Source organism: Hypanus sabinus, chromosome 7 (genome assembly GCF_030144855.1).
Source record: "Hypanus sabinus isolate sHypSab1 chromosome 7, sHypSab1.hap1, whole genome shotgun sequence".
NCBI classification, from domain to species: domain Eukaryota; kingdom Metazoa; phylum Chordata; class Chondrichthyes; order Myliobatiformes; family Dasyatidae; genus Hypanus; species Hypanus sabinus.
Genome location: NC_082712.1, coordinates 29,278,212 through 29,296,172, shown reverse-complemented (window position 1 = coordinate 29,296,172; position 17,961 = coordinate 29,278,212). Strand labels below are relative to the sequence as shown.

Here is a 17,961-nt window from a genome sequence, read left to right as displayed (position 1 = left end):
GAAGCTGGGAGGTGATAGATGGGAAAGATAAAGGGATGAAGAAGAAGGAGTCCAATAGGAGAGGAGAGTTGACCATGGGAGAAAGAGAAGGAGGAGGGGCACCAAAGGGAGGTGATAGGCAGGTGAGGAGGAGAAAAGGGGGAAGGAGGGGAATCAGAATGGGGAACCGAAAAGAAAGAAGGGCAAGGGGGTAGAAATTACCGGAAGTTAGAGAATTTAATGTTCATACCATCAGGTCAGTGCTACCCAGACAGAATATGAGGTGTTGCTCCTCCAACCTGAGGGTGGCCTCATCATGGCAAGAGAGGGAGCCATGGACAGACATATCAGAATGTGAATGGGAAGTAGAATTAAGGCGTGTGGCCACCAGGAAAGCCCGCCTTTCATGGCAGATGGAAAGGTCAATGTGGTAAGCTTGCACCTGTGATTTGCTATGGAGGGGTCAATCGTGGAGCAGGTTGACGAGGAGGTGATAGTAAAGGTGGAGTGAGATTAGGAGTGAGAAAAGGATGAGGGAGGTGGGGAGGATTAAATTAGAAAATTCAACAACCATAATTCTCACCTATCAGCTTCTACCTTCATACTTCACCCTTCCTATTCCTCCACCTGCCATCATCTCTCATCTCATTACACTGTTCTACCTATTATCTGTCAGTCCCTGCTTCACCTTTCTCTCTCACCTCTTAATCCTGGCTACCTGCCCTCTATACTCTCAGATCAGATGCAGAGTCTTCACCTGAAACTTTGACTACCCCTTTACCTCCATAGAGGCTGTCTGACCCACTGAGGTTGCCTTTTTAAAATCCAGATTACAGCATCTGCAGTCTTGTGTATCTCCTTAATACGTAGATGCTTGGATTAGTGGCTCTAAAAGAGCTGATTTTGAAAAACAGTGGAAAAAAGTTGGTTTTAGTAGTTATAACCTGTCATAAATCTATTTGGGTGCCCCAATTCCCTTCAGAGAAGGAAATGTGTCATCCTACCTGATCTGATTTCTATGTAACTCCAAATAAGTGTCGTTGACTTTTAACTCCATTCTAGAATGATCTCAACACATACTTAGGCGCTGTGACCAAGAATGTACAACAACTTCACAACTTCCTCGGGAGGCAAAATAAATATGGAATATCCCCATTGATCCTCACTAACTTTTATAGCTGCACCATAGAATGCATCTGATCTGGATGCATCACAAGTTAGTACAGCAACTCTTTGCAAGAAACTGCAGAGTGTTGTGGACACAGCTCCACACATCAGGGAAACCAGCTTCCCCTCCATGGACTCTGTCTACTCTTTCTGCTGCCTCAGTAATGGCACAGACACAATCAAAGATTACCCACTCACCCAGACATTCTCACCTCTCTGACCTCCCATCAGGCTGAAAACACGTACCACCAGGCTCAAGGACGGCTTCTATTTTGCTTTTATGAGCCACTTGTATGATAAGATGGACTCTTGACCTCAAAATCTACCTTGCAATGGCCTTGCACCTTATTATCTGCCTGCCCTGCAATTTCTCTGTACCTATAATACTTTATTCTGCACTCTGTTATTGCTTTCCCTTTGTATTACCTCAATGCACCATTGTAATGAAAGTATCTGTATGGATGGCATGCAAAACTCCTTGCTGACGATCAACACCGGCATACCTCAGGAATGTGTGCTTAGCCCACTGTGCAATTCTCTCTATACCCATGACTGTATGGCTAGGCATAACTCAAATGCCATCTATAAATTTGCTGATGATACAGCTGTTCTTGGCAGAATCTCCAATACAGACGAGAGGCCATACAGCAGCGAAATATATCAGCTGGTTGAGTGGTGTCACAGCGACAAACTTGCACTCAACGTCATAAGACAAAATAGATGATTGTGGACCTTAGAAAGGGTTGGACGAGGGATCATGAACCAATCCTCATAGGCAGATCAGAATGGATAGACTGAGCAATTTCAAGTTCTTGGGTGTCAAAATCCCTGAGGATTTTCGGCATTGTCCTGTTGAAGGGTCTCAGCCTAAAATGTCCACTGTACTTTCTTCCTGGATGCAGCCTGACCTGCTGAGCTACTCCAGCATTTTGTGTGTGTTGCTTAGATTTCCTTCATCTGCAGATTTTCTCTTGTTCGTCTCTGCGGATCTAACCTGGTGGCAACATATCGATGCAGCTATAAAGAAGGCAAGATAGCAGCTATATTTCATTAGGAGTTCGAAGAGATTTGGTTTGTCACTTAAGACACTCAAAAACTTCTACAGATGTACTGTGGAGAGCATACTGACAGGCTGCATCACTGATGGTATTGGGGGGGTGGTACTGCACAGGATTGAAAGAAGCTACGGTAAGTTGTAAAACTAGTCAGTTACATCTTGGGTACTAGACTCCATAGTATCCAAGATCTTCAAGGTATGGTGTCTCACAAAGGCGGAGTCCATTATTAAGAACCCGTCACCCAAGGCATGCCCTCTTCTCATTATTACCATCAGGGAGGAGTTACAGAAGCCTGAAGGCACACACTCAGTGATTCAGGAACAGCTTCTTCCCCTCTGCAAACCAATTTCTAAACAAACATTGAACCCAAGAACACTACCTCACTTCTATTACTTCTGCTTTTACACTATTTTTAATTTAACTATTTAAATTAAATATATGCACTTTCAGTAACTGATCTTTTTTTTACTATATTGTCATGTATTACAATGTACTGCTGACACTAAATTAACAAATTTCTAAACAAATGCTGGTGATATCAAACCTGATTCTGAATCTGATTCTGAAAACTAAGAGATTTTCACTGTACCCCAGTATGTATGACAACAATAAACCAAATTACTAATTTAGTCAACATGCAATTTGGGATTACCAGTAATGTCTGGTTCTTGTGAACAAATAAATGAACAAACTTCTGGCAAAACCACAAAGGTTAAGCAAGAACAATTCCTCACAACTTGCCTTTCAAAAGTCACAAAAGTGGACAGCTGCTATCCAAAGGAGGCAGACAATACAATCCATTAAAAAGGAGATAAAATTTCTCATGAATTGATAGGTAAACCAAGGTTTGTGTGTGTTTGTGTGTGTGTGGTGCCTTTGTTAATAACGCATATAACTTTGGTTATCCCCCCCCCCCCCCGATCTCAGACCACTGGTGGCGCAGTGACATCAGCGCCGTACTCCGGAACGGAGGTTCCCGGGTTCAAATCCAGTCAGGCCATTCCTGAGTACACTTTCCACTCGTGCCAGGTTGAGTGTTGAGCTCACAACCCGACCTCGTAAAATAAAGAAAAATACTGCAAAATGTCTGTGTGAGGAGTAGCACGCCACACAGTCTTTCGTTCCGCACCTTGTAAGGCATGAAAATGCTCGACGCTGGCGTCTCAGGCCTGAGTCGACATCATCATAATGCACACTACATTAGGTACAGCTGCTCGTTAATGCAAATGCCAAATCATGTAGCAGCAACTCGATGCATAAAAGCATGCAGACATGGTCAAGAGGTTTGGTTGTTGATCAGACTATACATCAGAATGGTGAAGAAATGTGATCTAAATGGCTTTGACCGTGGAATGATTGTTGGTGCCAGACGAGGTGGCTTGAGTAACGCAGAAACTGATATTTTCATACACAACAGTCTCTTAAGCTGACAGATAATGACGTGAAAAACAAAAAGAAAAAAATCCAGTGAGCAACAGTTCTGTGTTAATGCCTTGTTAGTGAGAGCAGTCAGAGGAACATGGCTAGCCTGGTATAGGCTGACAGGAAGGAGATATTAACTCAGATAACCATGCGTTACAACAGTGGTGTGCAGAAGAGCATCTCTGAATGCACAACACATAGAACTTTGAAGTGGATGGGCTGCAAAAGCAGAAGAACATGAACATCAAAGATCAAAGTAAGTTTTATCATCAAAGTACATATAGGTCACCATATACAATCCTGAGATTCATTTTCTTGTGGGCACACTCAATAAATGTATGGAATCAATGAAAGACTGCCCAAATAGGGTTTATAGCCAGAGTGCAGAAGATATCAAACTGTGTAAATACAAAAAGAAGAAATAATTAATAAATAAACAAACAAACAAATAAATAAATAAATAGATAGATAGATAGATAGATAAATAAATAAATAAATAAATAGATACTGAGAGCATGAACTTGAGTCTTTGAAAGTGAATCCATTGGCTGTGGAAACGTTTCAATGATGAGCAAGTGAAATTGAGAGAAGTTGTCCCCTTTGATTCAAGAACCTGATGGTTGAGGGGTAATTCTGTTCCTGAACCTGGTAGTGTGAGTCCTGAGGCTCTTGTACCTGCTTCCTGATGACACCAGTCAGAAGAGAGCATGTCCTGGGTGGTGGGGGTCCCTGATGATGGACTCTGCTTTCTTGTAACAGTGTTTCATGTAGATGTGCTCAGTGGTTGGAACACTCAGTCTGCACAGTGGACCTGCACTCTATGAATAAATAGAGCTTCCCTCACCATATTGCCTCAGAGCACTATGTGAAACAATCAGTAAGTTCCTGTCTGAAAAAGATGTGATACGTGCTAACTTAAAATTCTGCAAAAAGGAGACTGATTCCACCTGAAGTATTGTTAATGTTTACACGTCCTCATCTGCTAAATCTCACAACAACAAATCATCTATAATTACTGGACTGGCCTCTCTTTGCTGATGGGGGTTATGTTACAGGAAATCCAGAGGGCTAGGTTCGTGATCTGGAAATGCAAGTTTGAATCCTACAATGGCAATTGGAAAATTTACATATGGTTAACTCCGTCAATCTGTAACTAAGAAAAATGCTATTTGCTGTAAGGAAACCACTAAATTTTTGTAGAATCTATCAGGAATGTCCTTTAGTCTGACCTATACATCTTATACATGTCTATACATATTATATATATATAGGAAAGAGTGAAAGAGAGGGAATGGGAGAGAGGGAGGGAGATGGAGAAAGAGAGAGAGTAAATACTTCCACTTTGAGGAAAACTGGATCCAGTAAGAACAATTGTGGAATATTGACTCTCTTTCCCCTCTGTGAATTGGGAGTGATTGGTTACAGTAAATATGTTCAAAACATTTCCTGAACAAAGCAACATTTTTTTCTCTACTGCCCTGATTTCTGGGAGGAAAAAGCATTGCTTTCTCTTTCAATTCTCTTGATATTGTCTATTGTCTTCTAGTTGTACTCTCTAACTGCAAACCCATGGAATGCAGGGATTTTAAAAGTCCTTTAAACAATGGCAAAAGAAGAAATGCAGGCCTCGTGGGTTCATTTTACAAAGTGAAGGCTGTTTAAATTGTTTGAGCCTCATTAAACAGGCTGAATAAGATTGGTAAGGCTTCACTCTGCAATGTAGGTGAACATTTTTCAGGCTGAATGTCCAGGTCATTTGGTCGATCTCTTTAAATTTCCCTTATTTAAAAAAAACTGTGTAAGGAGACCTAAGAATGCAGACAATCTGTAGCAGCCGCAGCACTGTCAGGTCTGGTAAAGTCTTGTAAATCTGGCATTACCATCTGTCCCAGTTTAAAGAGCATTTTCCCAGCACAATCCACTTTTCACTAGTGAGGTTTAGTAAATGTCAAAAGATGAAGAAGCTGAAGAATTTAAATTGTGGCCACATTAAGCTGAAGGACTGAGAAATATTGATACAGTATTCTACGGAGCTACAAATATAACTGAGAGGTAAATTTTCAGATAAATTAACTGTTAAACCAAAATTTGAAGAGTGAATAACTTACATGCCCATGGCCATGAGAATGCACTCCTTTGCACAAGAGCACAGGCACAAGAAAGCAGCATCCATCATCAAGGACCCAAACCATCCAGGCCATGATCTCTTCATGCTGGTAAGTCAGGAAGAGGATAGAGGAGCCTGTGGTCCCATAGCACCAGGTTCAGTACCAGTTATTATCCTTCAACCATTGGGCTCCTGAACCAGCATAGACACCTTCACTCACCGCCACACTGAACTCATCACTGAACAAAACCTATGGACTCACTTTCTAGAATTCTACAACTCAAATCCGCTGATTTATTTATTTATTTATTATTATTTTAAATTACTTGTTGCTTTTTGTATTTGAACTCTATTAGTGTTGGTGCATAGTTTCTCATTGATTTCATTCTCTTTCTTTGTTCTACTGTGAATCAAATGCCTGCAAGAAAATGAATCTCAGCGTAGTATTTGGTGCCATATACGTACTTTGATAACAAATTTACTTCAAACTTTGAACTATCTGCATGCTTGAAATTCCTCAAATGAATCAACAGCATATAATGAAGGACAAGCATCTTATTTCATAACTCTGGGATAAACCAAAGTGCCTGAGCAGCTCATGACATATCTTTCAAAGTGTAATTATTGCTGTAAGGGAGGAAACATGAAGTAAGTACACATACTGCAAGTTACCACACGTAACAACATACTAGATAGATAATCTGCCTTGTCATGTTGACTGATGGATAATCATAGGCCAAGACATTTGAGAAAGTTCCCGTGTTCTCCTACAAAACAAGCTCATGGGATCTTACACGGACACCTGTCAGGGAAGAGAGCTTCTCAATTTGATATTTCAAACATTACACCTCTAACAGCAGATAACTGTCTCTCACAATTATCCTGCAGTGAACCCCTGACGGGCACCGGAAAACATAACATCAAAACCAACCTGAAGAAATTCAACATTACATCTAAAAATCTACTATCATTGCACTCAATAGATACATCTGGAGCAAGTCTGTTCAAGGGGAAGCTGTAGTACATGACAGCGACCTCCACTGTGTCTGAGAGAATAATCTGGGAAAGGAGCGACTGAACAATCAGAAGACCCAGCCACTAAGCACAGGCACCGTTTACTCCTGCCCACACTGAACCCCTGGAATGGCTTCTACAGCCACCTGAGGATCCATCAAATGACGACCCCTCAGGAGAGCATCAGACTCAACTCGAGTGAATGCACTACAAGTTGAGTGTCCCGCACTATGGACTGTGTTTCAGGTTTCAGATTTTGGAATATTAGCGTCTATATATTGAGATGCCTTTGGCACGGGACCAAAGTCTAAACACAAATCCATTTACATTACACATACGTACAGCTAATATACAGCTGGTAAGAAGCTCACAGAGTGAACAGCCCTCAGTCGGAGCACAGTCTGACACGATGGTCCTCTACAAACTGTCGTAGGTGGATGACCACCATAGACCACGTCCATTACCCAGTTCTAGCGCTGTGACTGGCTTCATATCCACCACAAATTTCAAACAGCTTCCTGTCCCACAACAGCGGGTTAGTCTGGGAGGGGCTAGTCTGATGTAATATTTTTAATAATCTTGTGCGTGAAACAATTACCTTCAATTTTCAGTTCGCTTTGATGAGATCTTCTGTTCATTGCATATGTAAGGTCTTTTCTCAGAACTGTCATGTGCAGGATCTTCCCAGCCCGTTGTGGAATCTTCCATTTGTGGGTTATGTCAGCGCTCAAAAAAAATTTGGATTTCGGAGGTTTGCAGATTTTGTTATTTCGGATCAGGGGTATTCGACCCGTACTACTATTAATCTCAAAGTTTAATCGTGTATGTGTGGTGCAGAATCTGATAGGATCTGCAATTGGTTCAGAAGTTTGCATTACAACTTGCATTAGTTGGTGGTATAAAATTATGACATGGAATTAACACAGTAGCATCTAATGCACTTTTAATTAATATCACGAGTATTGTCAATTTTAATGGAATTTGTTCTGGTAACCATATTCTAGGTGTTTTACAACTGCCATAAAACTAACACATGTTAAAAGTTAATGCCAGCAATATCACTATCTCATTGTTAATAAATTCTTGCTCCTGAGAATGAATGACATGATTTTTCATCTGATACCATGAATTCCAGCACACAGGATGAAGTTTTATAATTGATACTACTCCAATCCCACCTCATTACCCTGTCTAGGGGCTAACGATATTGATGTCATGCAGAAAACACAATTGATTTAGTATAATCTTTGGCTAACAGTTAACAGATTCTATCAAAGGCAGAGGCTATACTGGAAGCTGACATCCACTTAAAACATTCATGCTTTTGCATATTATTTGGAGGTTACACATTAATGAAAATCTGTGAAATGGTGATATCAAGTCATCACTAACTTCCTGAGTTTGATATAGAACTTAGAACATAGAAATTTACAGCACATTACAGGCCCTTCGGCCCACAATGATGTGTTGACCATGTAATCTACTCCAGAGACTGCCTAGAATTTCCCTACCACCTAGCCATCTATTTTTCTAAGCTCCATGTACCTATCTAAGAGGATCTTAACAGACCCTATCGTATCTGCTTCCACCGCCACCACCTCCAGTGCATTCCATGGACCCACCACTCTGTGAGAAAAAAACTTATCCCTGACATCCCCTCAAAACCTATTTCCAAGCACCTTAAAACTATGCCCCCTCTTGTTAGCCATTTCAGACCTGGGGAAAACCACTGGCTAAACTATCCCTTTATTTTAAATCAATAATTTACTCAAATATATTTCTAAAGAAATGTTTAATCTCTGCTTCTACTTACAGTACAATTAAGATGAGGAATTTTTATTGCCACGGTTTATTCAGTAACAAGGTACACATTAACAGCTCTGGAGTCTGTTTTATTGCTTAACGAGGAACTCGCAATGGCACTGTACCGTGCATTTCCAGATGAAATTGGCAACAAGGCAATTACAGTGTTGCTAGACAAATCAGTGGTCCACCAGTTCACTGGATTTATCACATAACATAAACTTTTGAGATTATTATGACAACCGGATGGTTGCCTCATAGACATAGCTTAACAGTTTATGGTTCTGTCCAGTTACCTTCGATAATCTGTAATTAGTTAAACCAATGCAAAAGTGTGCGGCATTTAACAAGCAAAACAAATTAAAGATAAAGCACATTAAACATTGACTGAACGTGAAGATAAAAATTCACCACAATGTGTGTCAGCCCTGCCCATTATCAATTGCACTTGTTTGGTAAATTAGTCAATAAATTAGTAAATTGATGCATTATTGTCACATGTACCAAGCTTGCTTTGTATACCATCCACACAGATCAATTCATAACAGAAATAACAACACTACAGAGAAAGTGCAGTAAGGGTCTCAGCCCAAATCGTCGACTGTACTTTTTTCCATAGATGCTGCCTGGCCTGCTGAGTTGTGTGTGTTGCTTGGATTTCCAGCATCTGCCGACTTTCTCTTGTTAGAAAAAAGTGCAATGCAGGTAGGCACAAGGTAGATAGTGGGGTGAAAAGTCTATTTTATCATGCTAGGGGACCATTCAATAGTCTTATAGCAGTGGAAGAGAAGCTGTCCTTGAGCCAAGCATTCGTATCATCTACCAGATGGAAGAGGGGGAGAATAGAGAATGTCTGGAGTGGGTGGGATCTTTGAATGTGCTGGCTGCTTTACCAAGGCAATGAGAAGAAGTGTCCATGAAGGGGAATTGCTTTGCATGATGTGCTGAGCTGTCCACAACTCTCCGCAGCTTCTTGCAGTCGGCCAGAACAGTTGCCATAGCAAGCCATGATGCACCCAGCTCCTGCTTTCTATGGTGCATCGATAAATATTGGTGAGAATCAAAAGGGGAGTGTCAAATTTCTTTAGCCTCTTGAAGAGCCTATCTTGGCCATGGCAACAACATGGTTAGACCAGGACAGGCTACTGGTTGTGTTCATCCTAGGAACTTGAAATTCTCAACACTCTCAATCTCACCACAGTTCATGTAAACAGGAGCATGTGCCCTGCTGCTCGTCCTCAAGTCAGTGACCAGCACACTTGCTTTGCTAACACTGAGGAAAAGTTTGTTGTCGAGCCACTATGTCACTCTCCACCTCCTTCTTGTACTGTGACTCAACATTATTTGAGGTATGGCCCACTACGGTGGTATCATTTTGAAACGTGCAGATAGAGCTTGGGCAGAATCTGGTCATGCAGGTGTGTGTGTGTGTGTGTGTGTGTGTGTGTGTGTGTGTGTGTGTGTGTGTGTGTGTGTGTGTGTGTGTGTGTGTGTGTGTGTGTGTGTGTGTGTGTGTGTGTGTGTGTGTGTGTGTGTGTGTGTGTGTGTGTGTGTGTGTGTGATGAGGACATGGCTTTGAGAGACACAGTGATGGGAATAATCCTGGTGGATTATCCATACTGATTGTAGTTCGTTGATCAGGAAATCAAGGATCCAGTTGCAAAGGGAGGTGCTGAGTCCTAGGTTTGAGGTTGGAGGTGAGTTTACTTGGAATTATAGCTTCTTCCCCTCTGCCATAAGATCTCTGAATGGATGATGAATCCATGAATACTACCTCACTATTTTTTCACCTCTGTTTTCACTAATTATCTAATTTATTTTTATATTTACTCCTTATTGTAATTTATAGGATTTTTAAAATGTATTGCACCATACTGCTGCTGCATATCAACAAATTTCATGACATATGCCAGTGATAGTAAACTTGACTCTGATTCCAAAGGTGAGTCTGTAATCAATAAACAATAGACTAACATGGGTGTCCAGATGCTCCAGAGATGAGTGTAGGCCCAGGGAGATGACCTGCTTTGGTGCTAGGCAAATTGCAAAGGGTCAAGGTTATCTAGGAGGATGGTGTTTCTTTTGGCCTGTTATAGCAGCAGTTTGGAATTTCTTCCAATTGAACTTGATGCTCTCTTGTTTATTGTTTCTTGTTCAAGAGATACATTTTGAACTTTATGTTTTAAAATAATTTTGCATTGTATTTTCTTTCTACTAACTTATTGTAATTATGTGTGACGTGACCTGTCCGAACAGCTTTTCAAGTTTCAAAGGTTCATAAAGGTTCACATTACTGTCAAAGTATGCCTGCAGAATACAACTCTGATATTTGTCTACTCCAGATAGCCATTAAATACAGAAAGACCATGGGTGTTGATGAAAGACATCAACTCCTCCTCCCCCCTTGGCATGAAAAAGAAAAGAAACATAACTCGCAGACCCCAAATCCCCCCCCCCACCCAGCAGTAAAAAAACAGCCACAATAACAATCAATTAACACATAACAGTCCTCTACCCCCTCACTCATAAAAAACAGTGACAGTAGCGCCAAAACCAACCCCTCCCCCCACACACAAAGGTTAATGGATCACCCAGTCACCAATCGTCTACAAGAAACACCAAAAAACTGAAAGAAACCAACAAAGTACAATCCAATAATCATATAAATCTCAGAATATGGGAAACATCCCTTCATCTAAATACAAGAAGAGCAGCCGCATGAACTCGATGTGTTTTGATACATTTGACAATAACAAATCACTGCCAAATCTGATTCAGTGAGAAAATAGCAGTGAGTTACCCAACACTGACACTCAATTTCCCACCAACTCTTCTTACTGCCTGTTAGGCCCCTGGCATTTAGGGCAGGAATGAAGGTCCTCCATCTCTTTCTGTCCTCAGTTCTACACAGATATAGAAGGATTCTTCTTTGCTGTTTCTGTAACAATTTTTTTTTGACCAGTCAGGGTTGTTAGCCCTGAGCTGAACCCCCCCAAACCTGGCGGAATGGTGGACCATTCTCACTCAGGTGTTTATCGTTTGGTATAGGTGACCCTACCAAAAGCTGAAGCATAAGGCCCTCCCTGACTCCAGCCAACATAGCTCTCCAGGTCATTAAGGCATGTATGCAAGCCTCCAAACCCTACGACAAGGTTGTGGTCCTCTCGGAGGTTCTCACAGAATACCCTATATATTAATCCCAGCAAAATGAGCAGGTGGGAAGGGGTGAGCAGGAGCTACTTCAAAAAGAAAAAAGTGACCCTCAACCTGCTGCGTGCTGCCAATGTTCACATGAGTGTCCCATCTAGGGATAGGGAGAGGGGCTGCTTCATTAATTTATTTGAGTCATGCTCTCACTTCATAACTGTGGAAGAAACACCCCCCCCCCCCACCAGGAGGAACTCAGCAGGTCAGGCAGTATCTATGGAAAAGATTTGGGATGAGACCCATGACTGCTTATTTATTTCCATAGATGGTGCCTAATGTGCTGAGTTTCTCCAGCCTTTTGTGGGTGTTCCTCCAGAGGTTAATGTCTTTTTAATAGTCCTTGGGGCAAAAGTGAACTAACATATCCTCCCCGGACCTGAATATCTGAGTATTTCTCTGTCACTCACAGCATCTCTCCCTTGTGGTCTACACTGAAGCGTCCTCCTGACACCTGATCCAAACTTGACCCCTGTTCTAATAACCTGACAGCATCCCAAGTTCTGATGAATGATCTTGGTCCTCAATAATTAATTCTGATTCTTTCTCTGCAGAAGTTCCCAGCATTTCTTGCAAAATGAGACGAACAATAAATAATAATTTGTAGGACTCTTGGGAATTGGACAGGGGGAGGGGAAAAAAAGCTAGGGATTGAAAATGATAGGGTAGACCTAATCATTGGTGGGTTGGTTGTCCATCATTTCTGACGATGACGTAAGCTGTGCGGGAGGAGTTTTACAGCTGTTGCACTGGGGCAGTTCCACCCTCTCGGCCTCAAAAATCTTGGTCCAATGGTATGAAAAATTGTCACGACTGGAGACTTCCTCAGCCGCAGTGGATAGCCATGACACCTTCTGTACCTTGTCAGGCCCTTTGCTTTCTATAAAGCATTACAGCACCGCCTTCTCGGCCACTGGATCATGTAGTTGATCTCATCCGCCCGGTCTGCCAGGGGTTGGAGGTTCCCGGCTACCCTCACCTGGTTTAGCCCACCTGTTGAAGTGGTGTACCAAGATGTGGCCACTGTCGCATGCAAACAGTTACTTGGAGCCACAGGTGAGAGCTGGTGGCAGGTGGGGACCAAAGGTCGACAAGCTGCCCCGGGCGGTGCATCCACCAAATGAACACTGTGAATATTGTAACGTTGGCTACTCTTTTCTCATGGATGCTGCCTGACCTACTGAGTTCTTCCAACGTTGTGTACGAATATTGTAACAATTCTTTGATTCTGTATTGTTACAGTCCTATTGTTCAATATTGCTCACGTGTTGTATCAGTGTTGTAAGCCTGTGCAACTGGGGCAGTAGCAGAAAAGTACAAGAATGGTTTCTAATTCATCAGAACAGAATATAGCATCACCTCTTCACTTCTTTTGCCCTTGATTTTCCAGTTTATCAATTGCTTGTCAACAAACTTTACAAAGCTTATTATTTTATTGTAACATTTCTTCTAGCTTCCCTACTACTCTGTTGCAATAGTCAGGGTAGTAAAAGTCAGGAATTCAGAGGAAATGTTTTAATTCTCCCACAATCATCTGCGTGGATAAAGAAATGAGGTCAACTATCACACCCTCACCAGCTGTACAATCCTTTCTTATTCATAGTCAGATTAACACCTGAAAAGTAGTCACTTCATCAAGTGTGAGGTTGCTACTGGCTGTCAAGCTGCCTCCATATAAAAAGAGTTAGCACCTTGGGAAGAACAGTAATACTAAAGAGAAGAAAAAGCAAATTTGTGAGATACAAAAGATTGAATGCAATAAAAATGTTGCTTGGTACAGATAGCCTGTTGACAGCATTGAAAGGATGACATTAAATGAATGAATGATATTAAATTATGCTGTTGCTTCGAGAGGAGTACTTTATTTCATCAGCTCAAGCTATGCCTTCACTTTTACCACCTCAGTTTAACTGTGAATTCACCAATGGGCAAAAAAAAAGACATTTGCAAGGGTAACATTTTAACCAATCAACTGACACTTTGATGGTCTGATCAGTGCAAACATTTCACAGATGCTAACTCTGACTAAGAGATTGTAGTGATAATCTGTTGAGGAATTTAAAACAGTCAGCAAATGGCTTTTCCATTCCAAGAACAGGTGCAGAGGAAATTATATTTTCAGATTAAATTTTATTGCTCTGACGATCCTTTCTTTTTCTCTGAACCTTTTCCTTTAGCTCTCTTCTCTCTGGATCTTTTCCCTTTCATCATGTTTACTGTGGGGGTGGTGACGGAGGAGGATGGTGGGAAATTTCACCCGCTCATTAATTTTGCATTGCAGTATAAGTATTCCTTGCACAGGAGAATGATTTTGCCACTGTTAGCAAATAGAGGAAATAAGACACAGACTCATTTCCAAAACTGATCACTTCTGCAACTGAATATCTTTGCAAGAACACAGTCGTATGGCAGTTATGTAAATACCACAACTAGAGAGGTCACGTTTAAATCCTCTCGTGGCAAGTTGTAAACTCGCATTGAATAAGCCTAGTAATTTATGAGCGGGCACCAAAAAGAAATGACCTTGATGTTGGTTGTTAAAACCCAATGGCTTATTGATGCCTTTCAACAAAGGTGAACTGACATTCCAGCTTGGTCTGGCCTAGAAATGACTCCAGTTTGCCACAATGGGATGCGCTCATAATGCCCTGCAAAGTAGCTTTTCCATTGTACAAACAAGATATAATTTTCATAATAAAATTACTGACTGGAAAATGTGGTCCTAGGGGAAAATAAAGAGAGAGAAAATAAATGCAAATGTTTCCCCCTTTCTGGGAATAAAGTGAGGTTTTTTTCTTTTGGGGTAGAGTGACCCTGATTTTAATAATGTGTCTCTCTGCTACTAATACACAACAATTCTTATAAGCAGACTCCAGAATATGATAATTATTATTGCAACAAATATTTTATGTTTGCAATTATAGCTGGAAAGCAGTACACAGCACCTTTACACCACTCAATAAATAATGCTTTGAATATTATTTATAATTACAACAATAAAAACCAAATTGGTATCTCATTAACAAAAAATGCCCACAAATTACTTCTCCACATTTATTATCTGCAATATAATTTTCTGTAAAATTTTTATAGAATCAAATTTATTATCACTAACATATGGGGTGGCTCCATAGTGTAGTGATTAGCACAACACTTTACAGTACAGGTGACCCAGGTACAATTCCCACCACTGTCTGTAAGGAGTTTGTAGGTTCTCCCATGATCACGTGGGTTTCCTCTGGGTGCTCTGGTTTCCTCCCACAGTCCAAAGATGTTAATTGGTCATCATAACTTGCCCTGTGATTAGGCTAGGGCCTCTTCTACAACGCATCTCAAAAAAATATATATATTATACAAAATTCGTTGTTTTACGGCACCAGCACAGTACATAAACATAAAAATCTAAATTACAAATTAAATAGTGCAATCCAAGAGAGTAGCAAAGTAGTGCTCAGGTTAACGGACCATTCAGAAATCTGATGGCCGAGGGGAAAAAGTCATTTCTAAATCATTTCTATCTGTTCTGCACACAGACAAACAATGGTGTGCGATGGCCATTGTGGACTTGGTGAGCTGAAGAATCCATTTCCGTGCTGTATGTCGCTATGATAACTATCAGCAGACACTCTAAGTCACACATCATTCTGACTTGTTAATAAATTCCCATCTCTGCATCATTACTGGGTCTGAAACTCTCTTCCCAAAGAACATGGGGGAAAATTTTCATCAGGAAGAACTACAATTCAAGACAAGAGCACGTTACCTTCTTCTCACGGGCAACGAGGGATGCACAACAGCCTTGGTAGTGTAGCCACCACCATAAATGAATGATGAAAAAAGGCAACTCTCTCTCCCTCCTCTCTTCCAAAGGACAGCACGGTAGCATAGCGATCAGTGTAATGCTATTACATTGCCAGTGACCTGGGTTCAATTCTGCTGTTGTAAGGAGTTTGTGCGTTCTCCTCACAACCAGACGGGTTTTCCCCCAGGTGCTTCTATTTCCTCCCATGTACCAAGGACCAGGGTTAGAGAGTTGTGGGCATTCTACTGAAACCATATGGATAGCTTCACTCAACCCAACAATGAACTGATTCCACAACTTATAGACTCACTTTCAAGGACTCTACAACTCATGTTCTCAGTATTATTTATTTACTATTAACCCTTCCTTTTTGTATTTGCGCAGTCTGTCTTCTTTTGCACGTTGGTTGCTTGCCAGTCTTCGTGTGTAGTTTTTCAATGAATCCATTGAATTTCTTTGTCTCACTGCGAATGCCTGCTAGATGCAACTTGAAGAGCTATGCTGGTGCCGAATGTGTTGTCTGGTGAAGAATCAGCACACCCTCAGGTGGTGTTGGTTGGATTTCACTATGCTTCAATGTTCTTGTGACATATAAATGTGAAATTGTTCTTATGCATTGTACTATCTCAGGCAATCTCAACAGGGTGAAATTAGGTCAGCCAATCAGCATTAGAAGATACCGTGCAAGAAATGTTTTTAAAAATATCATCCTAACCCCACTGTCTTCTTATATACTATATACCGATACAACGTTCCTTAAAAACATCACTTCTCATCCATGATGGAAGAAGATCAAACCCTCCCCACCATGAAAGCAGCCAGCTGGAGTTCATCGTCTGCGGCCTCTAATTAGAACAACCCTGTTGTGAAGCAGCTCCCATTATGTAGCGTGGGGAGAGGCGTCCGTTCCGGTTCTGGATGCAAGTCTTGGAGCTCCAACGTAATGCAGAGTGTCACATTGGCAGGGCCTCCAGTCAGAGAGACAGTCACTCCAAGCAGGGGGCACTTTCTGTGAATTCGCTCTGGAGAAAGTGGGGAGGAGGGGCAGAACGAACAGAGACACAGAATTGGGAGTAAAACAGCAATGCATTCAGAAGGGAATTAGTGGCAGATATGCAACAACATGACAGCCCTGCTGCTTATGGGGCTAGCCAAAAGGATGCAGGAGTAAGTGAAAGCAGAGGGGAGCACAAAATGGACTCTAACAGGCCCTTCAACCAAACTCACCCATGACAACCAAGAGGCCCATCTAAGCTAACCTGTGTTAGACCCAAATCTCCCATACCTCTGCCCAAGAGGCTGTTAATGTACCTGACTGCCTCAACCACTACCCATTTCATTTGTGAATGACTTCTTCTCTGGGTGAACTTGTTGCTCTTCTGTTCCCTTTTTAATCTTTACCCTCTCATGTTAAACCTATATCCTCTAGTTCTTGATTTCCCAACACTGTGTACATTCACCTATCTATCTTCCTTGTGACTATATACACCTAAATAAGTCCACTGCTCAGTCTCTTGCCTTGATGGAATGAAGTCCTAGCCTGCCCAACCTCTCCCTGTAACCTAGAACCTCCAGTCCTAGCAACATCCATGTAAATCTTTTCTACATTCTTTCCTGCTTAATGGCGTCTATCCTATGGTGACCAAAAACTGAAAGTGATATTCTAAGTATGGCTCACCAATCTCTTGCACAAATGCAACATAACAACTTCTATACTCAATTAACAGGAGAAATTCTGAAGGTGTTGGAGATCCAGAACAACACACACAAAACTGGAGGAACTCAGCATCCATGGAAATGAATAAGCAGTCAATGTTTTGGGCCAAGACCCTTCCTCAGGACTGGAAAGGAAGATGGAAGACGCCAGAATAAGAAGGTGGAGGGAAGGGAAGGAGGACTAGCTGGAAGGTGATAGATGAATTCACATTGTTTCCGATGTTGGGGAAGTCCAGAACGAGGGGGGTCACAGTTTAAGGATAAAGGGGAAGCCTTTTAGGACCGAGATCAGGAAAAACTTCTTCACACAGAGATTGGTGAATCTGTGGAATTCTCTGCCAAAGGAAACAGTTGAGGCCAGTTCATTGGCTATATTTAAGAGGGAGTTAGATATGGCCCTTGTGGCTAAAGGGATCGGGGGTATGGAGAGAAAGCAGGTACAGGGTTCTGAGTTGGATGATCAGCCATGATCATACTGAATGGCAGTGCAGGCTCGAAGGGCTGAATGGCCTACTCCTGCACCTATTTTCTATGTTTCTATGAAGCCAGTTGGGTAGAAAAGGTAAAAGGCTGGAGAGGAAGGGCTGATAGGAGAGGAGAGTGGACCACTAGAGAAAGGGAAGAAGGTGGAATAAAGGGGGAGGTGATATGCAGGTGAGAAGAGGGAAAAGGCCAGAGTGGAAAATAGA

At 41.6% G+C, this 17,961-nt stretch overlaps 1 protein-coding gene across 7 annotated transcripts in view; it reads right to left on the bottom strand.

Annotated features, from left to right (window-relative positions):
- LOC132396621 (protein WWC2-like) overlaps nt 1–17,961 on the bottom strand; it is a 248,051-nt gene that overhangs the window by 157,840 nt on the left and 72,250 nt on the right. The window lies entirely within an intron of this gene.